The sequence below is a fragment of the Microtus oregoni genome, unplaced genomic scaffold (genome assembly GCF_018167655.1).
Source record: "Microtus oregoni isolate MIOR12 unplaced genomic scaffold, Mior012 000023F_ref0000262, whole genome shotgun sequence".
Lineage (NCBI taxonomy): Eukaryota > Metazoa > Chordata > Mammalia > Rodentia > Cricetidae > Microtus > Microtus oregoni.
In genome coordinates this window covers 23,732,614-23,760,173 of record NW_024543082.1, presented here as the reverse complement: position 1 = coordinate 23,760,173, position 27,560 = coordinate 23,732,614, and the positions used below count along the sequence as shown (strand labels likewise).

The window sequence follows — 27,560 nt, the reverse complement described above, 5'->3', positions numbered from 1 at the left end:
TCAATAGTCATCTATGTTTGTCATACTTATAGTTAGACTAATCAGGTTCTTTAGATACATAGAGATTATATTCTGCATAGTTAGTTAATCTTCAACCACTTCAAAGATCTCTAGAATATGACATTTAAATAATTTAGGGTTATGTTGAGGTGAGACATGATTGCTCCTGGCAGCACTGATCTATTCCCAAGAGAATGTTGAACACCGAAGACACTCTACATGGAGTTTATTTTCTTCTTGGCAAACCTGACCTTTGGGAAAAAAATGTCCATGCCTCAACCACTACATGGTATTCAGAAATGGATAAACAGGACTGTCAAATCTTGCAAAGAAAGGGTAAGATGGTATTGAAAATTTTCTTGCCTCTGAAAATGGTCTGTCATTTATTCTAGGCTTTAGCCAAATTTGGTTGCTTCAACGTTACAAATGAGTCTTTGGGTGATTGCCCAGGTTGCCAGTTATCTCTGTCATTTGTTACACATTTTGGAAATTGCATGATTTCACTTCCAACTTACTCAAGTAATATTATTTTCCTTCTTGGATCTTCAATGGGGTTGAAGACTAGATAGCTGTAGTTACTTTCCTCTCATGAATTAGTCAAGTTATTTATTATACAAGACTTTTACTAGTTAGGATAGGATTATTATTTAATATATTTGTTCTTATTCTATATAAGTTTGTATTAGGCTTAGAACTCTCTTATTTAAACAAAAGGGGGAGGTGCTGTAGGAAATCCTATAGCCAGTAGTTACCCACCCACTGAGTCATGGCCTCTTATACTATTTATGCTGATGTAGAGCCTATATCTGGCCTCTTTTCTGGCTGCAGGATTCGGTTTCTGATCTCTGTTTCAGCAGAGGATTCTCATTTGTTATCCTATCTCTAAATAAATAACTGTCTATTTTTCAATTCTGAGCTAGTGTGGGATTTCTTTTAAACGTCCTTCCACAATCCACTGCATTTAACTATCTTGTAGGGCTTGATTATGTTTAGAAGCAAGCATGTGAAAACAGTAAATGAAGTATACTCACATAAACTGTGTGAAACTTAAGTAATGATCTCAACCTACGGCACTTATATGCTGTAGTCAGCACTTAAAGACAAAGGGATCTTTTAACCCAAGGAACTTCAATGTGTCTCTTCCCTGCCATATTTCCAGTGATACCAAGTCTTGGGAAGTTATTTTTTATTTCAGAACAAGTATAAGTTTCAGTCATAGGCAAAAGCTTCAAGCAAATGAGGAATCCAAGCTTAAGAAGCATTTCTAGCTACCAAGGAATGAACCTGGGAAGGACAAAGAAAGAATAAATGACATCATATCTATTTGCTGATAGAGAAAACAGAAATCCTCTGCCCTTCTGGATAATATCCAGAGACAGTTAATAGTTTACAATGATTCTGTATTCTGTGGTGTTGAATGGCATGACACCTCTAAATCTGAAACAAGCCGTATCCCAAAAGCTCACTTACAAATTCATCACCTGGATCATCGAAGCCCTTCCTCACAGAAGCAGCATTACAAATGTCGTAAATGATGGTTAGTATCCCAAGTTACTCATATAAACCTATATTAGGCATGGTGTGTTTGAAACATTGCACATTTAAAATGAAAAATGGGTCCAAATCCACAAGACATGCAATTAAGCAAAACAGGAAAAAATGAATAATTGTCTCTATTTATCTTGATGCTGGTACTTTAGAAAAGCCAGAATTTAATTGGAGAAGTGATCTGACAGTTTATTTTGGGGTTGAAAAGATTTTAGGAGCTTTTTAGGTTCTTTAGATGTTGTGGTTCTTTTCATTTTTGTTCAGAGGATATTATAATATTTTATTCCATTTACATCAGTAACTAACTCTAGGACTGTATTCATCTGTTATTTATGACAAAAAAACAGATAATTCAGAAAGAGGCTTAATTCTGTTAGACAAGGAATGGCTCTGCTCCAGTTGCTGCTTTGGTACCCAACTACAGTGTGGTATCATTGGAACAGATTGAAAATAGACATAAGAATGAGAAGCCTCCGCATCCCTGTCCTCTCTCATGCCTCTCCATTCACACTTGATCATCAGTCTAAACATACTCTTGAACTTCTCATGACCATCACATTTTCTACCAGCATTTCTTAAGACAAGTGTTTGTTCTATCTCATTTCAGAATTTTGCTTCTTGGTAGACATTAGCTAACATAATCTCTGGACATTGCGCCAAGGCCAAGAAAGTCATGTGAAAACAAAGTGGAAATAACATAATGAACAGAGATATCTTCAGGTCCTATGGAAAGTATATGTGTAAGTAATCTTTGGGTCTTCTCTTTTATCTATTAGTGGGATTTTGAAAACTCTCAAGACCTTTTTCCACACAAAAGAGATCAGAAATAAAGAATGACATTTACATGAAAATATGTCCATTGTTCTGCCTGCCAGAAAATTAATCAAGATAGCATGTGGGTGGAATGTAGGTTGAACAGCAAATATTATAAACCTGGGTTGTGTACCAAAGGGTATATTTATTTGAAAAATAAGCTATTAGTTGTTACTTAAAATATATGAACAGTAAAGAACTTCATGAAATAGATTGAAATAGATTTACCTTTTAATATTTGATTTTCAATTTAGGAAGAAAGGCTTGCATCTCAAGAATCATAGCAAATATGCTTTGTATCTTCCAGTGGGGAATGATACCTTCTTCTATAATGCATATATTTTCAGCATGCATCATGAAGTGCAGAAAGTAATCAATCAAAACCAGTTTATGTTTTGTGAGGGAAAATTAAAAAGAACAAAAATTTCTATAAAAGAAACAAAGCTTCATGCCATTTTCACAGCTCCAAGTATTATGGTTTCCATTTGAATTGCACATGAGATTTGGAAAAGAGATTATCTGAAAAGTTTCAAGTAATAGATGTCTAAACAATCAATTTGTGCTTAAATTTCTGATTTTTTTTACCTCTCAACACGTTTTTATTTCTTCCAAGTAAATTCTAGTGGTTCAGTGTCCATTACATTCATACTGTGGCTCCTTAGAAAATCACTGTGGCTATGGGTGACAATTTAAATGAAAAAGTTGAAAAGTGATAGAGGCATGCCAATAATTGTTTCCAAGGTCTAATGTAGTCATACACAATTCCCCTCATGTGATTTCTAAATATGGACTTTTAGGAAAAAAATGCATGAAACCACTCAGGACTCTGTGAAGGTTCATAGGTGCCCTTTATTTTTCATTGGAAACTTTTATCCATTTGGAAGTTGGCCCCTCAATTTGACAAATTTATCATGTGGGGCTGCTACCATACTCTTTCTTAAAATTATGACTTTCTCCAGCTTTATGCCCCTTGACCTCAGTTAAGGCTCTAAACTCTGATGAGAACACACATTCCTCCAGGCACTATAATATTTTGTCACAGCACAGTGAGGACTTCACATTGTAAAAATAACAAAAAGGTATAGCTAATACCAATAGTGGAAATACAGAATCCTAGAAAATCATGAGTCCAAAGGGCACACTAGAGAGCAAAGGATAAAAAGATTAAGGTGATGAAGAGAAAGAAAATGGCAAGACACAATTAAAACCTACCATTACAAGAAATAATATTAGTTTAAATATCCCAATTAAAATATATAATTCATACTATTGCCATCTTGTTTCCCAATCTATGAACTTTAACAGGGATACAAGTATGATGCCAAAAAAACTTCTATAGGCAGTTCATTGTAGAACTACTGATTAAGTAGTGAAGAACACTTCTGTGTTCTCCATTAAATAACTCTAAGAAACAGCATATCTTGGGAAAACTATTCACAGGTGACTTACATGTGACGCAACAAATGACTAACTATGATGGAAATGAAGAGAGAGTTAAAACTAAAGATTCATACATTTGTGCCAACAAAGAAACTCAAAGAATACGAGATAACTTGATTACAGTATGCTCCTAACCTATGAACTCCTGATTCCCTATAGAAGTCAAACACACTGAGATAGTTGGAAGGTCTGAAAAAGAATTCCTTCAATATTTTTGTATGTATATATGTGAGACACACACACACACACACACACAGAGACAGAGACAGAGAGAGAGATTTCTGTTTGTGTACACATTTATATGTGTGTGGGCTTATGCATGTTACAGCATGCAAGTGGAGATCAGAAACTAAGTCCTCTTCTTCAAATTTATTTGAGAAAGTATCTCTGTGTTTGCTTGTTTCTGTTTTGTTGTTAATGTTGTTGATGTTTACTTTTTTGTATGCCAAGACAACTGCCTCCTGAACTTCCAGCTGGGATTCTCCTGACACCTCCTCCCATGTGATGATTGGAGTATTGGGATTACAGATTACAGTTACTATTAATTACTAGTGTACTTACCTTTGTGTGCTTGAGGACTGCAGTTGAGATCCTCATATTCATGTGAAAAGTACATTATCTATCAAACTGTCAAACTCTCTTCGTCAGACTTAGCATTCTACTTTTAAAAGGAACAGAAGAGAGGGAGGAAGGATAGATAACACTAGTGTTGTTCGGAAAATGTCACATGGAAACCTACAATTATACAAGCAAATATGTAGTCAATTTATATTTAAAAAGAGTTCATTTGAAGTAACACTAAATGGATGAATAATGTGCCTCCCAGAAGCCATTGGCTATACAACAAAAAGTTCAATGCAAAATGACCTCTTTTACATCTTTTATCAAGGGTCCTGATGATCCCATAAAGAATACAGGCTATTGTCACTTCTCCTTGTTATCTACAAAAAGTCAATGTTATGTCTATGTTGCATAAGACACAGAATACTTTGATCACAGAAGATGAAATAATAAAGATAATACTCACTTGAAGGCATACTTCAAGCTGACTGCCATTCATAATGTGAGAGTACTTTCCATGATGCTGGAGTTGGAGTAGCCATCAAAAACCTTACCAGCTGTCAACCCTGTGAACCAATAATGAGGAGCCTGGCATGGTATGCCCATTAATTTGAACGTAGCATGGGTGTCATGGGAGTAACTAAGAGCTTTCAACTTGGACTTAAGGCCTACTTTACAGAAGGTATCTTAAATGATGCTGTAAACTTAGTCAAGAACGCATGGCTGCGGGTCATATGGCCTATTATTATTATTTTGTCAAAGGGATATAATATCAAACTGCCTTCTAAATATTAATTTTATTAGTCACATTAAGAATGATTCTTGAAATTTCTCTGTGCAGTGAATGGTGACAAATACAGACAGTTACATGACACGCCCGTTGCAATAATGACCTCACAACTGCTGTGGTTGTAGGCACAAGACCTAGCCAGTCAAGCTTTCTACATATACAGAGTATGGGCTTCTAATGTCCTATCACGAGTTGAGGACTGGGTCTTCCAAAATGAATTAATGTGAATTAAGACAATCATCTATAGACAGTTGAACAGGCCAAACTGATCTAGACAATCTTTTGTGACTCTCTTCCAATGTCATCCTAAAAAGTGCCAAGTTGACTATTAAAAAAAATCACAACATAGAAGACTTAAATAAAGATATAAAAAAGGAAATGTATTTAAGTCCTTAATAAAGAAAGATTTTTAAATGAATGAAATGGGAAATTAGAGGAGAAAGGTCAAAATCTGAGGATAAATTAAAAAAATAAATAGAAATAATTAAAAAAAAAACAAATAGGAACTCTGTAAAAGAAGCAATAAATCAACCAAAAATGTATCAGAATGTTTCACCAGCAGAGAAAACCATGAAAACTAATTGTTTTCAGGGATATATACAGATATTAAAAAAAAACAATGCCAATATTCCCATGGAGTCTCAGATAAATTCAAGATACTAAACCTAAGCATGGGCTACAATTAGGAGATGAAATAAAAGTAAAAAGTAAAAGTAAAAAGGAATAAACATTATTTTATTAAATGATGGTAGAAAGCTACGCAAACACAGAAAAATAAATCAATGCCAACACACGATTCATTTAGAATGCCAATCACACATGAACAGGGAAGGCTCTCTCTACTACACATCATAGTCATGAAGTCAGCAGTACAAATAAAGAACAATATTAGAGGCTGTAAGGAGTGAGCTCAGTCACAAACAAGAGAGGAAGTCGGAATACATTCATTGTCATCTCTAAAGGTGAGAAAAGCATGAAAAGATAAACCCTGAAACTAAGTAACTCCTGAGAGTGATTTTCCAGGAGAGTTACCTTTTCTTCTATGGCTCTTCATTAGTTTCATGACCTCTATGGGTACTCCACCCCAAATAAATACACTCAAAGCTAGCACCCAAATGTGAAATAGACCACGTGATGCTTTTCTGTCTTGGTTTCTTTTACCTTACTCAGTGCAATTATTTCCATATCTATCCAGTTACCAACAAATTTCGATTTTGATTGTAGCTTAATAAAATTCCACCGTACATATTCACCACATTTTTCATTATCTATTCTTCTTTTGGTGGACAATTAGGCAGTTTTCATTTCCTGGCAATTGTGACTAAAACAGTGATAGACATGGAGAAGCAAGGATGTCAAGTAGTAGAATATAGAATACTTAGGCAGGATGCCCAGGAGTGGTATAGCTATATCATATGGTAGATTTATTTCTTGCTTTTTGAGGGACTATCACACTGATTTCCATATCAGGTCTACCTGCTTTCATTTCCACCAAAAGTGAATAAATGTTCCCATTTCTCCATTGTAGGAGGCTGCTTGCTTGTTTCCCAGATTCCTGAAATAACCACACAGAAACTCTATTAATTAAATCACTGCTTGGCCTATTAGCTCTAACTTCTCATTGGCTGGCGTTTACATCTTAGTTAACCTATTTCCATTATTTTACATTTAACCATGAGGCTTGTAGCCTACCGGCAAGGTTCCAGTGTGTCTGTCTCCAGTGGCAGCTCCATAGCTTCTCCCTGACTCTCACTCCTTTCTTCCAGCATTCAGTTTAGTTTTACCCACCTAGCTCTACTCTACCCTATCACAGGCCTAAGACAGTTTCTTTATTAATCAATGGTATTCACAGCATACAGAGGGGAAAACCACATCACTTCCCCTTTTCTGTTTAAATAAGAAGGAACATTTTAACTTTAACATAGAAAAATTATATACAACAAAACAGATATCAAACAGGAATTACAGTTATAATATTTATATCTACTGTTTCTTTTATCATATCTAAGGGAAACTATAACTACAGCTATTGATTCTTCAACTCTATCAAAGATTCTAGAAGGATATAATATTACCTAAGTTAACAGAAAGTGCAGTGTGAGAAACTTCCAAAACTCTAGAATTGATAGAGACATTTCATTACGTGGACAGTCACTCAAAGTTCTTTTGTACTGTTGGAACATCCATCTTCAGCCTACAGGCCAATAATATCCCAGACTTTTCCATAACGCAGGAAATTTCAAAGATAGTTCTGCCTATACTGGCAGTTTGTCAGTCACATTTTTCTGTGTTCTACAAAATGTCTGGTAGATGCTTTCATGTTGCAGGAACTCCAAAGGACTGTCTCACCTTTAGGCAAGTTCAGCAGTCATTTCTTTGTGGGCCCTGCATGTCCAGTTCATACACTATAACATCAAGCAGTCTATGCAAGAGCAGTTTCTTGCCAAAATGGCTAGCAAACTCCATAAGGAATATCTTCAATGCCCATGATCCTCTTGAAGTAGCTTGGTGCTGCCAGGAGCAGATGTATCTTGCTGTAATAAAAAGTCCTAAGTTCTTAAACATTTTAAATGCCATATTCTGTTAGTCTTTAAGAGGTTTGAAGATTAACTATCCATCTGAAATATATCTCTGTACATCTAGAAAATCTAACTAACATGACTACAAGCTTGACTATTATAGATGATTATCTACTAACATATATAATTTTATCTTAATTATATATTACATTTTAAATGAGGTGGACAAACACAATATGTTAATCAAGATCAAAAATACATATACACATTATAACAAAATTTTTCTTAAGTTTGTATCAATAAACTAAGAGCCATACCAATTCAAATCTCTATAGCATATCCACCTTTAAGTGTAAACAAACATTTATAGACAATATTTGGGAACATGAGCATAGTTCTCTCCAAACTGCTTCCTGCTTTTTGTTGGGTGAAGTAATTTTTAGGGGTTTTCACAGTGACCTTTCAGGGGGGTATGGTCCATCAAAACACATTGGTCTGTAATTAATACACAGGTTTTCATTTTCTGTGGAAACAAAAGAAGATCCTCTTTTCCAAAGCAACATATTCTTAGAGTCAAATTCTGATGTCAAGGTACTTTTATGTTGGTTTAGCTTAGCAGCTCATACAATGAAATGTCTCTCTGTATGAAATGAAATGTCTCCTTCACAGTCAAGAAATTCAAAGAAAATACAATAATATACATAATTCAGACACTCTGTGAACATCCCATCTTTATGTGACTTATTTGTTTTTATTCTATACTTTTTAATATTTACTTTATCTTTTCTCCTTTAATCTATTACTGTCTGTCTCTTTAAACACTTTAGTTTTTTTAAAACCCATTTTTTTTATAACTCTCTATACTTTTTCCTTCTTGCTCCCAAGCCAATATACATTTATCCAACATTGTGACTTCTTTCGAGGTCTTTTCTATCTAGGTTTGTTTTTATCATATATCTGTAATCCTTTTCTGACAAGAATGGCTTCTTAAAATGCTAATGACTTCTTAAAAATCTCAGCAGCAGCCTTGCTAGGGCAAACAAGGCCCTGCCTGCTTGCTCTGTCAAGCCCAGCATGGCAGAGCTGTTCAATACCTCTGAGAGCCATGCTCACAGTCCCATTTTTAGGCACACAGCTAGTATATGTTGTCATTCAGCAAATTGTAGCACTCTGTTCACAAACCTCATTTAAATGCTCCATGGCCAGACATCCCAAAAGAGCCAGAGCCATTTGTGCTGGTGAACCAGGAAGCTTCCATTTTGAAACTGTGCTTTTTTTCCTTCTACCATCATTGGTGAGGAAGACCTCTCTTAAGGGAGCACAGCAAGGTGTCAGCTAAAAAAAAAATGCAACTAAACTTATGTGTGTGTGTGTGTGTCTAGAGTTTCCTTTCAAGCTTTCTCAGGTTTAATATGGATATATTCCACTACATTGGGCACCAATTTGTTGTAGGAGGCCACTTGTTCTTTTTCTGGTTGCCCATACTCCCAAAAATAACCACACAAAACCTGTATTTATTAAATCACCTCCTGACCTATTAGCTCTAACTTCTTATTGGCTAGCTTTGACATCTTAATTTAACCCATTTCCATTACTTTATATTTTACCATGAGGTTCATGGCCTACCAGCAAAGTTCCAACATTATCTATTTGTCTCTGGTGGAGGCTCTATGGCTTCTTCCCATCTCTGCCCCCTTTCTGACAGCATTCAGTTTAGTTTTCCATGCCTAGCTCTAGTCTACCCTATCACAGGCCTAAGACAGTTTCTTTACTAACCAATGGTATTCACAGCATACAGAGGGGAATCCCACATCATTTGTGCACTTTCACATCAGCATTTTTCATCATTTGCTTTTTTTCATCTTAGCCATTCTGGCTGGTGTAAGATGGTTTCCTGATGCCTAAGGATGTCAAACTTTTTAAAATTAAACATTGTATTTATCTTTTAAGAAGTCTGCTTAGTTCCATGCTCCTTCTTTCATTAGGGTTGTTTTTGTTTATGGTGTTTAAACGTTTGTGTCTTACTTATTCTAGACACAAACATATCAGATGTATAGCTGAGAAGAATTTGTCCATCTTCTTTAGGATGCTTATTCACTCTATTGTTGTAATTCATTACTTTACAGAAGCTTTTTAGTTTCATGAGGTCTTATTTGTCAGTTGTTAATTTTAAATGTGGGGTTTGAGAGATGGCTCATCATCTAAGAGCTCTGCCTGCACTTTCAAAGGTCTTGGATTCAATCCTCAGGAACCACATGGTGGCTAACAGCCATCTGTAATGAGTTCTGGTGTTCTCTTGAGGAAGAGACCTGGCCAGCCATCCTCATCAACTTAGACCATGAAAGCGAATATAGAATATCAACAAAAGCACCATATACAGACTGCCCATGTATGCTATAGCATTGCCAGGCCTTTTATTTAAAAGTTTCAGATTATCAGATCTTATGTTGAAAAAGAAAAGTATCTAGTTTCATTCTTTCTACATGTACCCAACCAGATTGTCCAGCACTTATTGTTAAATATGTTTCTTTTTTTGTGTGTGTGTGTGTGTAATTGGACTCTGTCAAAACTCAAGTCACTATTGGGACATGTACTTCTAACTGGGTCCTCAGCTTTACTCCATTGATTAATATATCTGATTTTATTCTAATACCACACTGTTTCTAACACTGTGGTTTTGATAGTGTAACTTTAAATTAGGAAGTACAATACATCCAGCAGGATTTAAAAATTACTCTAGGATTTCTTCCCCATTCTTTGTCATGTATTTCCAAATTAATTTTAAGATTGAGTTTTCAATCTGTGAAGAATTATATTGTAATCTTGGAGGGTAGCACAGAATCTACATATTACTTTTTAAAGGATGGTCATTTCTACAATATTAATTCTACAAATTTAGATGGGGTCCTTTCATATTCTTGTGTCTTCTTTTCTTTCTTTATTATATTAAGGTGTTTTACTTATATAGACCTTTCACTTCTTTAGTTAGATTGAATTCAATATTATTTTTGAGGCTATTATAACTGATTTTCTATACCCTGATTTGTGTATTTGTTGCTAGTATATAGGTATGCTACTATTTGCTATTCTTGTATCCTGCTATTTTACTGAACATATTTGAGACACACTTTTAGGACCCTGTAGCCCATATAAAACTTGCTATATGGTGTATGTTATCCTACATACCTACATGCATACAACAAGCTTCTTGGGTCAGTTTTTTAAATTCTGGCATTATAGTGTTGAATTGGAGTGGGAGGTCCTTCTGTCAATGTGTTGCTTTCATTGGTTAATGAATAAAGAAACTGCATTGGCCTGATAGGTCAGAACTTAGGTTGGTGGGGAAGATGGAACTGAATTCTGGGAGGAAGAAAGCAGAATCAAGGAGAGATGCCATGGACCCTCTACCTAGTTAGAGATAGACATGCTGAGACTTTGCTGATAGGCCACAACCTCATGGTGATATACAGATTAATAGAAATGGGTTAAATTAACATGTAAAAGTTAGCTAATAAAAAGTTAGAGCTAATGGGTCAAGTAGTGATTTAATTAATAGAGTTTCTGTGTGGTTATTTCAGGTGTAAGCTAGCCAGGTGGCCGGGAAGAATAAGCGGCTCCCTTCCTCGAACATTGAGTCACAATCCTTGGGAAAAGAAAACATTTATCAAACAAGAAACACACTGTTCACAATAGTAAAAGGCTTAATGACATCCAAGATTCAGAAACAATCAATTTCATCTAACTCCACATTTACCAGTAGTTCTGTTCAGTAAACGTTGGCCACACTTACATGCTAGCAAACATGAATGTGTCAAGGATGCAAATGCAAAACTAATGCAGTTATGTCAATTGTATTTTCTGTAGATGCTCCAAATATTAGCAAAAGACTAATCACAATCAATTATATTTACAATAGCATAAAATCAATAAGAATAAATGAGTGGATTTTGTTTATAATCTATGCACTTGTAACTTTAGAACCTGAAAAGAGTGAATGAAGGGAAATAAATTATTAAATACTACTCATAAAGCAAAAACTAGAAAAAATAAAATGATGAGCAAAATCAAAAGCATTTGATTCTTAAGAGAGAGCTAAAATAATAAAATATATGTTTAAAAGTGAGAAAATAAAAATTGTATCTGACAAGAGGCTTCTGGAATACAAACACTTACAACTCAATAATAGGATTAAAAGTGCCACTTAAAATGAATGATGTAAACAGAATTTTCTTCAAAGAGGACATGTAAGTGATTGATAATCATATGAAAAGATGTCCAAGTCTATAGCCACTCTAAAAATGCAATTTAAAGCCACAACAATATAAGCTCCCAAGGTTAAATTAATAGGATTCAATAATATCAAGTCACAATAATATAAAATACCTAGAATGGTTTTATCTTGCTGATAAGAATGTAAAATACCCGTGTCAGTCTAGAAAACAGTATGACAATGTTTTATGGAGGTTACATCTAAATTTATTGGATAAAACAGAAATAATACACCTGTTACTTACATAAGAAAAGTGATAGAAGATATTTAAATGAACATTGCCAGACAACATTATTAGTGAAGCCATTTTTAATAACAGAACTATTTTTTCTGTAATTAGAAGAAATATTTGTAACACATAAAACACATATTCCATTAACTTTATTAGGATTTTCATTTCAGTAATAAAGCATTATGACCAAAAGACATGTGGGAAAGATAGTGTTTATTTCATTTCATGGTCCCACATCACATTCCATCACTGAGGAAACTCAGGGCAGGAACTCAAACAGAGCAGTATTCTGGAGTCAAGGATGATGCAGAGCACATAGAAGAGTGCTGCCTACTTGCTTACCCCTCATGGCCTGCTCAGTCTTCTTTGTGATAACACCCAAAACTATCTGCCCAGAGCAGCACCACCCAGAGTCAGCTAGTCTACATTCACATCAAGTGAAAAGAAAGAAAGGAAGAAAGAAAAAAAGAAAGAAAGGAAGAAAGAAAAAAAGAAAGAAAGGCGAAACAATCAAACAAAGAAGAAAGAAAGAAGAAAGGAAGGAAAGAATGAGGGAAGAAAATAAGGATAGGAAGAAAAGAAGAAAGAGAAAGAAAGAAAGAAAGAAAGAGAAAGAAGGAAGGAAGAGACAAACAAACAAAGAAAGAAAAAAGAAAGGAAGGAAAGAAAGAAAGGAAGAAAAGAAGAAAGGAAAAAAGGAAGAAAGAAAGGAAGAAAAAGAGAAAGAAAGAGTGAAGGAAAGAAAAAAAATGAGAAAAAAATATACCCTATGGCCTTGTCCATAGTACAATAGAAGAGAAGACTTTTCTTAATTGAGGATTCCTCTTCCTAAATGACACCAGCTTGTGTCAAGCTGATCTATACCTGTACAGCACAATTGAAACATTATCAACATGACTCACAAACACATCACTTTTCAGCTATAACCTTTCCTTTCACATTGGTCCCCAAGATGTCATGTTAATGTTGCTATGATTATATAAAGCTCCAACAGTCTTTACAGATTCATCCACTCTAAAAGCTCACCCTCTTTAGAACTTTCAAAGTTCAAATCTAAAATATCCAAAGCATCTGAAAATTCCAAAGTTTCTAAAATATCTATAGTCTCTCTAAAACTCAAAATTTTCTGAACTGTGAGCTCCTGTGAAGTAAAAAAATAGAAATACTTTTTCCCAGTTGTTATTATTTTTATATTGAAAGATAACTACATCACATTCTTCCCTTCCTATTTTCCCTTTAGCCTTTCCCAGATAACCTCCCTCAAACCCCTCCCATGCCTCCAAACTCTCAAATTGAAAATGTTTTTAAGACAGAAGAAAAAGAATAGAGTCACAATTAGGCTAAAACAAAACCAAAGACCAACAAGATAAAGATCAGTGTCAGAATTCTATAACTCACGATCTAGTTTTCAAAGGGCTTGGTACTGCACACACATCACCCTCATAGGCTCAGGCCAGCTCCACTCCATACCTTCTGCTTCTCTTGGTGGTCATCTCATGCATGACATTCCCTTTCCAAATTCTCTACAACTGGCCTAGGCCTTCACTCATAGTCTCCCTCTCCTTCACTGATGGCTCTCCTTAAGGACTCTAACCCTGTGACAAAGTGCCAAGTCTCGGCTGCTCTTCATGCTTTATGCTTTATGCTTTCGAATCCAGAAGCACCTCTTTCATTTTAGTGGTTCTGGCTTCTTGTTAATCATCCTCAAATTTTTAGTTCTAAGTGATCAGAACCACATATTCTCAATTGAAAACATCATATGAGAAACTTTGGTCATATGTAAAATGAATAGATAAAAATAAATGAATAATAAAAAACCCATATATGTCATATGACCAGTCCCTACATAATCTTCAAGGGACTCCCCAACTTCCCTACGAAACTTCACAATCCAGACATCAATCATCCGCACTTCCTTCAGCATTACCCATCATGTTCTCACAATAGTTATCCCACTTTTAAGATTTGATAGCTTCTTTAGACATAAGTTCCAAAGTACTTCCACAGTCTTCCCCAAAACATGTGGGCAGGTCTGTCACAGCAATACCCCATAAAATGTTATCAATTTTTGTATTAGTTAGGATTTCTATTTCAGTGACAAAATACCATGGCCAAAATCAGAGTGAGGAGGAAAGTGTTTATTTCAGTTCATAGCTGCACATAACAGTCCATCTCTGGAAGAGTTCATGGCAGCAACTCAGAGTGGGAACTTGGAGGCATGAGCTGATGCAGAAGCCATGGAGGAGCACTGCTTGTAATGTTGACTGGCTTCTTCTCATAGTTTGCTCATTCTGTTTATGCACAATACCTATTACCATGATCTTAGGACTAGGACTGCTCACTGTTCTCTACTATATGAGTCACCAACAAAGAAAAATTCCCTACTGCCTTGTCTGGGCATCAATCTAATGGGGACATTTTCTCAACTGAGGTCCTCCCTTTCCACCTGACACAGCTTCTGCGAAATTGACATAAAACTAGCTAGTATAAACATAAATCTAAAATATGAAAACATCTTATGATTCAAACAAATACACAACAGAGTATCCAAACCATTTTCATAAACATCATGAAAGCGACCATTTACTATTGTAAAAGAAATAGCATTCTGTTCACCCTGTCAATCAAGAAATATGCAGTGAAGCCAGGGGAGGTGACATTCCACACAGTAAAATCTCTAGAAACAAACAAGCTGATAATTTAAAAAAATAATAAAAAGTAAAGCTTATTAATTCAAATTTGGTGAGGGAAGAACTAGGATTCTCACTCATTGCTTGGAGAATGAGGAATAATAAGCACTTCTGTTAACTCATATATATTCAATATCCAGTGATTTCACATTACTCCTAAGCAAGAAAGAAACAATAACATACAAATGTCTCTTGAAAATCTAAAGACATGTGTGACATACTTAAGATTGTTTTTTCATAAGTTTCAGGATGAAAACAACACAGATGTGCATTTATAGGAGATGATGGGATACTACAAAAGATGGATACTACAAACAATCCAAGACTGCAACAGATGGATACAGGATGGTAGGTGGATCTGAAATATATTCAGTCAAAAATTGTGCATTCTTCTTACAGAAAATCCATGAGTAGACAAAAGATATTCTTGCTAATATGTCTGAATAATACCTGCCTATGAAAGGCGAGGACTCCTATTTTATATCAGTGAGGAAAGTAATATAATTCTTGATTTGAGTGGTATATGTACAGATATAAAGCTCATCAGAAATGGTACACTGGATCTGAATATTTTACTCTACATGAACATCATAGAACAATTTTAATGTAGAGTTAATTATGATAAGGATAAAGTAATATCAGAGGTGGATAACATTTTATTTTCATAGTAGTTTTTTATTGTGCTTTGAACTTTTAATGTACTTCAAATCTGTAATATCTATAGTATAATTATTTATTATCATTAATGGATGATTACACTAAAGCTCTGAGAAATTAAACTATTTGACAAGGCAATATAATTAGTAAAGGCTAAAGCCACAATCTTAAGTGATTTGGCTCTGGAACTTGAACCCCAAACTATGATGTTCTATTGCTTTTTGGAGGTAATGCTACCTGAGAAAATAATTAAATTGGAGGAAAGGTCAATGAAATACCATTTCCTCTCTCCATCCATTCTAGTTAGCATAATTATGAATTACTGTAAACATATTTTCAGATATTTTCTCATTTTCTTTTGGGTCTGGCTATGCATATTTTCTAATTAAAAGTTCTCTTAGGTTTAATAAAGTTTAATTGATAAAATTATACATATTCACGATATACAATTTCATGTTTGACATGTGCACATATTATGAAATGATTAAATAACACTGCTTAACCTATCCATTGCCTACTCTTATTTGTCAACTTTAGAGGGGACAATATTTGATACTAATTCTCTTAATTTTTAAACAACAATGCATTATAGTTAATTTTAATTATCAGATTATGATGTACTACAAAGTTTATTCCACCTGGCTCTGGTGGTTTGAATTAGTCTCCCGTAAGTCTCGGGTATTTGGATACTCTGTCCTCAGTTGGTTGCTGTTTGATGAGGCTTTGGTGGTGTGGCCTTGCTGGAAAAATATGGTGGGAGAACTGACTTTGAGATTCCAAAAGACTCACGTGATTTCCAGTTCTCTTTTAGTTTCTCATTTGTAGTTGGAGCTCTCAATTGTTCCTGCTGCCAGTCAAGGTGCTTGCTGCTATGGTTTCCAGCCATGATGATGATGGAACCTTATCCCCTTGGATCCATAAGTCCCAAATAAACACTTCCTTCCATAAGCTGCCTTGATCATGGCGTTTTATTATAGCAACAGAAAAGTGACTCATAGAGTGGTCAATGGTTACTTTATACTAATTTGACAAATATTTCCTCATCTCCTCCACCTTGTAGCTTCTGTATACCAAGATTCAATTCTACTCTCACCTTTAATATATTTGACTTCATCACATTCTACAAATAAATGAGATTGAATACTTGCCTTTCTATGAGAGTGGCTTATTTCATGGAGCACAATGTTGCCACATGTTACCACAAATGATGGGATTTCTTTTTTTTTTAAAGCTGAAGAATATTTCATTGCCCTTGGTGTGTGTTTACATTCATTTAACACATTTCAAAAATTATTAATGACTGAAGACCAGTTGGTAATAAATTATATCTTAAAGATATTCTTTGAATATTTCTGGATCACATGCAAGTTCTAATTTTCTAAAGTTATTATGAACTTCCAAATTATTGTCCATCAAGATATGAAAGTTCAAACTGTTATAATGTTAAACTGTTTATCACAAGGGGCTAGAGATACACTTCAATGGGTTACCTTTCTTTCCATGAAGACTGATATGGTGAGTTGAATTTTCAGAACACTCAAGATAGAGGGAGAAAGCTAACTCCCCATCCCTTGGTTCTGACTCCCATATGCGTGCTGGGCTATGAATGCCCTCTCACCAATAAACATAATATTAAAAAGAAAAAGTAAATAAGAGATGAGAAATATTAACCAAGAAATTGTGGTTAATATTTATAATTTTGACTCTTGAAGGTCAGACAGAAGATGATTTACTGTAAAAAGCAGGTCTGTGCCACAGGATTAGACTAGTTATGCAAAACATAAAGAAGATCATGTCATATACATAGGTAATTTTATTTCTTTCTTTTAAATATAGTTGACTTTCATTTCTTTTTCTTGCCTACTTGCTCTTGCTATGATGTCCAAATGTGGATATTTCTGTCTTGCTTAAGATTTTATAGGAAACACAACTCCTCACCATCTGGGATGCTTTTAGCCATAGATGTTTCATGTATATTCTCTATCAAATTCAGGGCATTCTCTCTTTTTAAAAAATTATTTATTTTTTATCCTGTCTACAATTTCCCTTCTTTTTCCTTTTTCCCCCATCCTGCTGCATCCCCTCTTCCCATTCCCCTCAAATCCATTCCTGCATTTCTAAAAAATGGGCAGATCTTCATGGAGATCTATAAAAATAATTCCGTATCGAATAGTAGAAAGAGTAAGCACCTCACATTGTATTGATACTGGGCAGGGATAGTTTCTGTTCCCACTGTTGAGTTCCCCAAAAAGACCATGATATACACCTATCACATATATGTAGAGTACCTAGGTAAGAAAGTACTTCTACGAATAACGTATGGATTTTTATTATGAGAAACTGTCAAATATTTTTTCCTTCCTCTGTAGAGATAATCTGATCATTTTTACACTTGATGTAATATAGTCTATTACATTTATTCACATGTGTATGCTGTACACTTCTTGTAAATTAGGGTCAATCCCACTTGATCATATTGAAGAATCCTGTCAACACATCACAGAATTCTAACTTGCCTGCGGTTTTCTTGGAATATTTACACCCATACTTCAGGAATATCAGCCTATGATTCTTTTCCTTGAAGTATCTGGTTTGTTCTCACACTGTTTGCTTTGTTTATAGTTAACTTCTGGTCTTTAATTTTTCTAAAGAGGTAAATAAAGCTTAATATTCCTTCTTACTTAAAAGTTTGGTTAAATTATCCCACGTCAACCTGTTGCTGGACTCTGTTTTCTTAGAAAGTCATTATTGACTTAATTTACTTAGATAACTACCCAGTTTTTCTATGTCTTATTTATTCAGCTTGGCAGATTGTCTCTTTCTAGGAATCTATCTCCATTTGCATTATCTAATAGGTGGGTCTAAAATTATTTGCAGTTTATTATGATGGCATTAGTTAAACTGTTTCTTCTTCCCTTTCTGGTTGACTGTATGTGAATCTTTTTTCTTTCTTACCCCATCACACTTTGTATGGCTTGTGTATTAATTTAGTAACTTAAAAAGTCTTTTCTTCATTGACATTTTATTATCTTTTTTATTTCTGTCTCATTTATATCTATTTTGCTCGTTATTCCTCTTCTTTCTATTATGAAATTTGTCTTCTGCTTTTCTAGTTTGTTGCAGTTGAAAATTAGGCTGTTTAAGAATGTTTGATGCAGGCATTTCAAACTATTTTGTTACATTAAATAATACTTGCTGTTGTGTTTGTATTTTCATTTGTCTTGATATTAATATTTTATTTCTATTTTAATGTATGTTTTAATTAATAAAGAATGTATTTTAGTTATCAAATGATGGAGGAAGGTCATTGGTTAATTATAATAAAGAAACTGCTTGGCTGGCCCTCATAGGTTAAAACATAGGTGGGAGGAGTAAACAGAACAGAATGCTGGGAGGAAGAGGACGTGAGCTCAGACGGACAGTTCTGCTCTCTGGAGCAGAGACGCCATGCCCCGCTCCGGGCAGACACACGCGATGAAGCTCTGACCCAGGATGGACGTAGGCTAGAATCTTCCCGGTAAGCACATCTAGCTGTGCTACATAGAATATTAGAAATGGGCTAGTCCAGGTGCGAGAGTTAGCCTAGAAGAGGCTAGATAGAAATGGGCCAAGCAGTGTTTAAGTGAATACAGTTTGTGTGTTGTTATTTCGGGCATAAGCTAGCAGGCAGCTGGGGTGCTAGGGATGCAGCTCTGCCACTCTTATTACTACAACCAAACATACATGTAATTGTAAGTTTTTATTTCTGTTTCTGAAAACAAATGTAAGCATGGATGTAGGGAAAGGGAAACCCTATATAATGTTGGTGGGAGTATAAACTAGTAGAGCCACTACAGCAATTATCCTGGAGATTTCTCAAAAAAAAATGTATCTGCTAGAAATCTAGAAATATATCTACTTCATGGATCACATATACCATTCTTGAGCACATACCCAAATAACTTTAAAATTAATACAGAGCTACTTGTATATTCATGTTCACTGCTGTTCTGCTTGAAAGGCCTAAGGGATGGAATCAATCTAGATGTCTATCAACAGACGAATGGATAATGGAATGCTTCTCAGATCTAAAGAAAATTAAACCTGCTTTTGCATTCAGTGTCACCCTAGTCAAAACAGCTATTATCAAGGAAAAGAAAGTAAATGATGCGGAGAATGGACGTAGAAAGAAAACTAGTATCCACTGCTGTGAGAAAGTAAACTGTTGTGTTCACTGTGTGTCAGTGTGGACGTTCCTCAAAATGCTGCGTGTGAAACCAGCAAACAACACTGCTATAAACTTTTAGACTATTCACTCACAGATTAAGTCAAAATATCATGGGCATGCTATATTACTGCCACAGTATTCTCAATAGCTATAAAATAGAGTATGTCTACTGCATCAACAGATGTATGTGTAAAATGAAAGTATTTACATAATAAAATATTTTACTCATCTAGGAAGAATAAAATTTTTATATTTTTAAAAATTAGACAGAATTGGAAATCATTTTAATTTAATTTAATGAAATGTTTTCTCTCATTTTCAGATTCTAAATTTAAATATGCATTTACACACGCATGTTTGCATGTACAAGTCCTGAAAATAAAAAGAGACATGTAAGTGAAAGAGGAAGAGATCTTGAAGAAGGGGACATGACAAAATGCGAAAATAATGTAATGCATGTTACAAAATAAAAGGTTCTATTTTTTTTTTCTATTTGGGGAGGCAAAGGAAACAAGAAGAAAAAACTGAGAGCAAGGAAGTTAATAAATATACTCATATTAACATATGTATATGAAGGGCATAATGACACGATATAATGAAACTCATTGCTTTGTGTGGTGACTTTAGAAATTAAAAGCATAAAACTAAACATAAAATGTCTGTCTTTTTCAAAAGGTGAATAAATTAGACACTGACAAAATACAAACTTCAAAACCATGTTGAACGGCACAACCATGATTTCATGCTTATGAAATAGAGACTCAAAAAAAAAGAGAGAAGTAGAGGCTCAACTACTACTGATTGTATTCAGCTGTGCATTTTGAGGTTTGTCTCCTAGCTGCATGCTGGGGTTAGCCCATACCCACGCTGCTCTAGCTTTCCTTAGACTCCATGGAAAGAACTCATGTTCTTCAATGTGTGCAAGGCAGAAACTCAAGAGTCAACATCACTATAAAAAGAATATTTTAAATTTTTGAGGTGACATGTCATATTTAATCAAAGCATATCATGAGATAAAACTCAAGGAAAGGACAGGTAATACAGAGCTTCTACTGCAGCAGAAAAGTGACTTTAGGATAGTTAAGAACTCAGGGGCCGGGTGGTGGTGGCGCATGCTTTTAATCCCAGCACCTATTCCCAGCACTCAGGAGGCAGAGGCAGGCTAATCTCTATGAGTTTGAGGCCAACCTGGTCTACAAGAGCTAGTTCCAGGACAGTCACCAAAACCTACAGAGAAACCCTGTCTCAAAAATAAAATAATAATAATAATAAAAAGAACTCAGGCTAAATGTAAAATATATCATTTTAATCTAAAAACTTCTGATGTCTCATTTAACCTTGGTAAAAAACAAAGCCCTGGAGCAGCAGACCCATTTTATTTTTTTCTCTTTTTATTGTTATTACTGAGCTATATATTTTTCTTCTCCCCCCTTTCCCTCATCCCCTTCCACCCTTATGATCCCAGTTTACTCAGGAGATGTCTTTTTCTCCTTCCTATTTAGATTCATGTGTGTCTCTCTTAGGGTACTCTTTGGCGTCTAGATTATCTGGGATTGTGGATTGTAAGTTGGTTTTTCTTTGCTTTATGTCTAAAAGCCACTTATGAGTGAATACATATTATATTTGTTTATTCTGCGTCTAGCTTACTGCACTCAATATAATTTTTCTAGATTTATCCACTTGCCTGCAATTTTCAAGATGCCATTATTTTTTTTTTTTACCACTGATTAGTAGTCCATTGTGTAAATGTACCACATTTTCTTCATCCATTTTTAAGTTGAGAGACATTTAGGTTCTGGCTATTATGAATAATGCTGCTATAAACATAGTTGAGCACATGTCCTTGTGGGATGAATGATCATCCTTTGGGTATATACCCAAACGTGGTATTGCTGGGTCTTGAGGTAGACCGTTTCCTAATTTTCTGAGCAATTGCCATACTGACTTCCAAAGTGGCTGCACAAGTTTACACTCCCACCAGTAATGGAGGAATGTACACTTTCTTCTGATCCAGCAGTGTATGAACTAATCAATAACTAATGGTCTATAAGAAGCCAGACTTCCTTAAATTGAGGAAAAAAAATAAACATTACTACTCAAAAAGAATAATAAAAATGGAATGCTTATTTAAACCAATGATCTGGAGAAGTTTTGTATTCCCCCTGAATAAATGTTCCCAAGATACCTTGGGAGCAAGCAATGTTTCTTGGGTAGGCCCCAGGTTGGTACTCTGTTCTGTCATTTCTCATCAGTACTTTCTCTCATCTAGTCATTCCAAAATCTTCACTTTTGAAAAACACATAAAATAATATTCTTTTATGTTTTCTGGGACAGAGGAAGACTTCCAACCTTCTTTTTGTTACAATATATTAAAGGTCTTTTTACATCTTGAACATTTTTTTTATTTCTAACTCAAAAGAATTTGACATCACAGCACTTCCAAAAACTATCATTTTTGCCGCTCTCAAAAGGTGGACAGTTTTTATGTATTTAACTCTACTCGTGGTCATATTCCAAGAGTCGTAGCAATAAATTCTGAGCGATATTTATCATTTTAATTGTGATTACAGGTTCCCTAAGTCTAGTAGATGTGGGTGGTACCTTTAATTTTTTTCCTTCTGGAAAGATCTATAAGGTACTTATTTTTTTCAATGCTACAACAGCATGTGATTATTTTGTCATATTCTGAGGAGATATTTTATTGATATTCTACAGGCTCATCTTTTCCTCCTTGCTAAATATAGTAACCATATATTAATATTGTAAAAGATAAACATTAGTTTAACTTTAAAAGTTTGCAAATTCTAGCTCTCAATTTGATTTTGCTATGTCCAGTTCAGTCAAAGCTTATTGAAATTTATCACACTCAGCTTGCAGAAGCCATCTCAATATTTTAACAGATGTCCTCCAACTTTCCTAAATCAGTACAACAGTTTTATTAAGTATGTTTTCTACCTTCTCTGTTATCCTGGGGGTGCTTTTACCAACTAGCTAGTCACTGCACAATGTAGAAGTACATTTCCTACCTTTTACATTGCACACCATTTTCGTACAACCCACAACAGTTTCCTTCTTGCCCTTTTCTGAAACCATGGATACTCATTCCAGGCTTTGCTACAGCAACTTTTGCTGGTAGCTCTTGTCACATGGTGCTACCTAACCAAACTCCCCAAGTTAAATTGCTTTATGAAAATAAACATGTTTCTTTGTCTGTGCAACATGAATAACTTGGCTGTAATGAGTTAGATTTTGCTGTAAGATTTAGGTTATATATAGCACTCCATATTATGTATTTTTTTTATGGTTTGAGGGTGAAATATCCCCTATGAACTCACAGTAGTGTTATCTTGAGAGTCATCATTGAAACACTGCGATATAAAACCTATGTTGGACTAGGCCTTAGGACGCTCTATGTGCTTCTGGTTCTTGTCAAATTCTACCTAATTGCTACTAGATAACCCAAGAAGCACTATCTAAATATACAGCTCCTGTTGATTGGACCACAACTTCCAGCAGACATTTTCTCCTGGAAAGGGCCATACTCTCTCCAACAATGAGACAAAGTAAGCCTTTTTTTCCTATGTTGTTTTGTCAAGTACTCTGTGCCAGCAACTAAAAGAACTAGCTGATGAAGTTCCCGTTCACCATAGACTGACAACTACTTGACCCAGGATTTTTCTGCTGCTAAAGGAAAACTTTCTAGAAGGCAAACACAAATATACAAACATTCTTTAAGCTTTGTTTATGTCCATGCATGGAATTTGTCATTGCCAGAATAAATCAGTTATCCCAGCTCAACAAAAAAGGTAATTACACTGTTCTCACCATGAAGCTATAATAATTTCATGAGCTATATCTATAGATGTGAGGTATTAATAATTTAGAGTTCTAAGTCAATGAACACAAAGAGATTTTGTCAAGAGAAATTCAGTGAGAGCCCACTTTCCTCAAATATATATTAATAAGTACAACTTACTTATATTAAAAATTCAGTTTATATTTTTGTGGAAAATAGGGTGTTTTCATACGACATTCTGATTACAGTTTCCCTTTCAGTAACTCTTCAGAGATCAATCCCCATTTCCCCTCCCATTTGGAATCAGCATCCTTTCTGTCTCTGGGTTTAAAACAAGTAGTAGGCAAAAGAGTAACCATAAAACAAACTAAGACAAGATAAAACAAAATCAAATAAACTAGAATATGTCTATGTCAAAACAAACAAACAGAAGGGAAAGGGGCAAAGGAAAAGCACAAAAAACACATATAGATACAAAGACACAGATGATCACAGACACAGGAACCCTGTAAAATCCAAAACCAGAAGCCATTATATTTTAGATTCTACAGACCATGTGCAATCCAAGTAAAATTCAGTATGTTAATATTCTGCGTGTGCATCTGATTCCAACTTTCTTATTTGGAATGAGAAATAGTCAGGCTAGTTTAAAAGAATTATTTTTGTGGGTTTAGTATCTTTAGAACAGTGATGATAGTCTAAAGAACTCCATACATTCTAAATCTACATGGAATTTAAAAAAAATGTATTTCAGTAATTATAGTCAGTGGGAGAGAATATTTGCCAAGTATATATTCATAAAGAATTAATATCTAAATTATACAAAGAACCCAACAAAGCATCAAGATAATTGATAACCCATCAAATAACTGACTGTTGATCTGAAAAGAGAGTTCTTAGAAGAAATAAAACAGTCAAAAAAGGCTTACAACAGTGTTCACCAAGCCTGGCAATCTTGAAAAAGCAAATTAAAAGTAATTTGAAATTTTATTCTAATCCAGTTACAGTAGATAAGATCAATAAAATACTCAACAGTAAATGAGTATGGGGGGACATTTGTTCAGTGTTGGTGGGAGTTCAGACTGGTAGGGAGTTATTTTGAAAATCAATTTACAAAATTATGACAAAGTTAAAGAAAGGTCTGCCATATGTCCTAGCTGTACCACTCCTTGGCATACACACAATGGATTAAAAATCCTACTAAGGAGATAGTTACTCAACAATGTTCATTGTTGCTCTATTCACAATAGCTATAAAATGGATGTGGCATAGATGCTTATATTTTGTAGCTCTATGAAATTTTCCTTTAATACTGCTTTTATTTTATTCTGTAAGTAAGTAATTTTTGTTTTTTTTTTTTGTTTTTTGCCTTTGTTGTTGTTTATTGATTTCAGGTTGAAAGAAGGTTTTTGTTTCATTCTATATTTCCTCAAAGATCTATTCAATCATTTGCTGTATAATCTCGACAATTTTGTGTGTATTCTAGGTTTCTCTATTGTTTTGTACTCTTCTTTCATTTTTTTTTACATAGAAGAGAAGGAATTATTCCAACTTTCCTGTATTTTTGAGTTTTACTTTGTAACCAGATAGATGATACATTTTGGAGAAAAGTCTATGGGCCTCTAAGAAGAATATATTTGTCAGTGTTTGTATGTAGTGTTCTGTAGATGCATGATTATTTTACTGGATTTATAATCTTATTTAATGTGAGTATTTCTTTATGTATTTTTGTTATTGTTATTGGGAAGATAGGTCAATGAGATTGAGTGTGAAATTGAAGTCACTCATTACTATTCTATTATATTTATTCTGTATCTTTACATCTAATGGTATTTGTCTTATATAATTGCACTCCCATACATTCAGTACATATATGATTAAAATCTCATGCCCTCATGATGAGCTGTTCCTGTAATCAGTATAAAATTAACTTCTTTATGTTTTCTCTTTTTTTTTCATCATTGGTGTTGGTTCAAAGACTATATTGTTAGATATTAGAACAAAAAAACACTTACTTGTTACCAAGGTTCCTTTGCTTTAAATATATTCTTTTTGTCCTTTCACCCTAAATTGTGGTCGTTCTTTTGTGATGATTTGTAATTTTTGAAAGCAATAAATAGGTTTTTCTTGATATTTGGTTGAATCCACTAGTGAGTGTGTGTGTCTGCTCATTGGGGAATTGAGATCATTAACATTTAGAATTATTATTAAAAGTCATGTATTGATTCATATCTTTTGTTGATTCTGCATTATTTTGTTTTTTCTCAATTAAGTATATTTTTCCAGTATGATTTATTCTTTCTTCAGGCCTTATGTATAGATTTGGTTTTCTTTCTAGCCTGAGAGTTTCCTACAAGTATCTTCTGTAGAGCTTACTTAGTCACCATTATAGTGGTGTTTTCTACCAGAGAAGATTGCTTGGATGATGTGGGAGGTCCTTCTGTCTATGTGTCACTTTTATTGGTTAATGAATAAAGCTCTTTCATCCAGTGGTCTAGCAGAATAGGGCAAGGTGGAGAGTCCAAGCAGATAGAGGAGGAGAGAGTAGACAGAGTCAAAGAAATGCCATGTATCGAATGCCAGAGCAGATAAATGCCAAAAACTTGCCTGTAGGCCCACGCACCTGTGGTGATCCACAGATTAATAGATGTGTTGACTTAAGATGTGAGAGTTATCTGGAAATATGCATAAACTAATAGGCCAGGCAGTGTTGTAATTGATACAGTTTCTGAGTGATTATTTGGATCTGAGCATCCAGGAAAAGAATGAACAGCCTCTGACTACACTTGGACATAGGTTTAAGTCAGTAAGTAGAAAGTCATTATTAGCCTGCTGATGACTACATACTACACTGGGTGTTCAGGATCCCACTGTAGCACTGAACTTTCCTCGGTGTGAACTTTTACTCAAAAAAAAAAATGTCCTGGGTTGACATACTTCAGTTATTAAGAACAGTTAGCTAGGAGCAGAACTACAGCATCTAAAAAGGAAGGTTACTGTATTTAAGGACTTTCCCAGAACTATGGACTTTGATGGATTAGGTCTTTGTTTTACTTTTGGCAGGTGGAGCTATCTACATGCTTAGTTTTATGGCCTGAGTGGTACATCAATCATGGAGTCAGTTGTGCTAGGGACTAGGTGCCTACTAAGTTCTGGTGCTCTGTTACAACCATAAATTCCTTTATCTTATTTTTAATCATTGAAAAAATTTATTAGTTTTTAACTAGAATATTTTATTTACAATTGTGTACATGTCTGCTTGTTTGTATGTATACTACGTGTATGAAGGTAATCATAGAGGACAGTAGATCTCTTGCTCTAGATCACCTGGATCTAGAGTTACTTGCAGTTGTGAGCCATTACAGTTGGTTCTAGGAACTGAACTCTGGTTCTCTGCAAGGGCAGCAGTCTTAAACCGTCTATCAAACCTCAAAGTTCTTATTTTTACTTCAATTTTAATAGCCGTTTTTGTGTATATTAGCTTGTTTTGACAGCTGCCTTTCAGAACTTGAAACACATTTTTTCAGATGCTCTTGGCTTTCTGATTTTAAGTTTGAAAGGGTCCCCCAGAACTGAAGTGTCAAGATAGGTGTCTTCACTGAGGACTAGACCACAGAATTCAAGAATGCTTAGCAGTTGTTTGACAGAACAGGTAATGGCAAAATCTTGTACAGCTAATATAAGGACATGATGAGGGCTTTAGGCCAGAACCCTACCAACACCAAGGTGCATAAGTTCTTGTGGAATCCCAAGAGTGACGAGAGAAACAGACATGCTGGACATTGATTGCTTTCTTCCCATGCTGCAGACTGTGGCCAAAAACAAGTATCAAGGAGATTGTGAGAACTATGTTAAAGGCTTCTTGTATTTAAGATAGAATGGAACAGTATTGTACTGAGTGCTGAAATCCCTCAGGTCCTTGTCACACTGGGTGAGAGGAGAGCAGCAGAAGAGCATAGATGTCGGTGGCAGGGCATGAGGGCAGCAATGGTTGTACCAACTACAAAGAACTTGTCCAGATGGTCCTGAGTGACTGA

At 34.9% G+C, this 27,560-nt stretch overlaps 1 pseudogene; it reads left to right on the top strand.

Annotated features, from left to right (window-relative positions):
• Positions 1–1,392: 1,392 nt before the first annotated feature.
• On the top strand, positions 1,393–27,560 carry LOC121461622 (annotated as a pseudogene).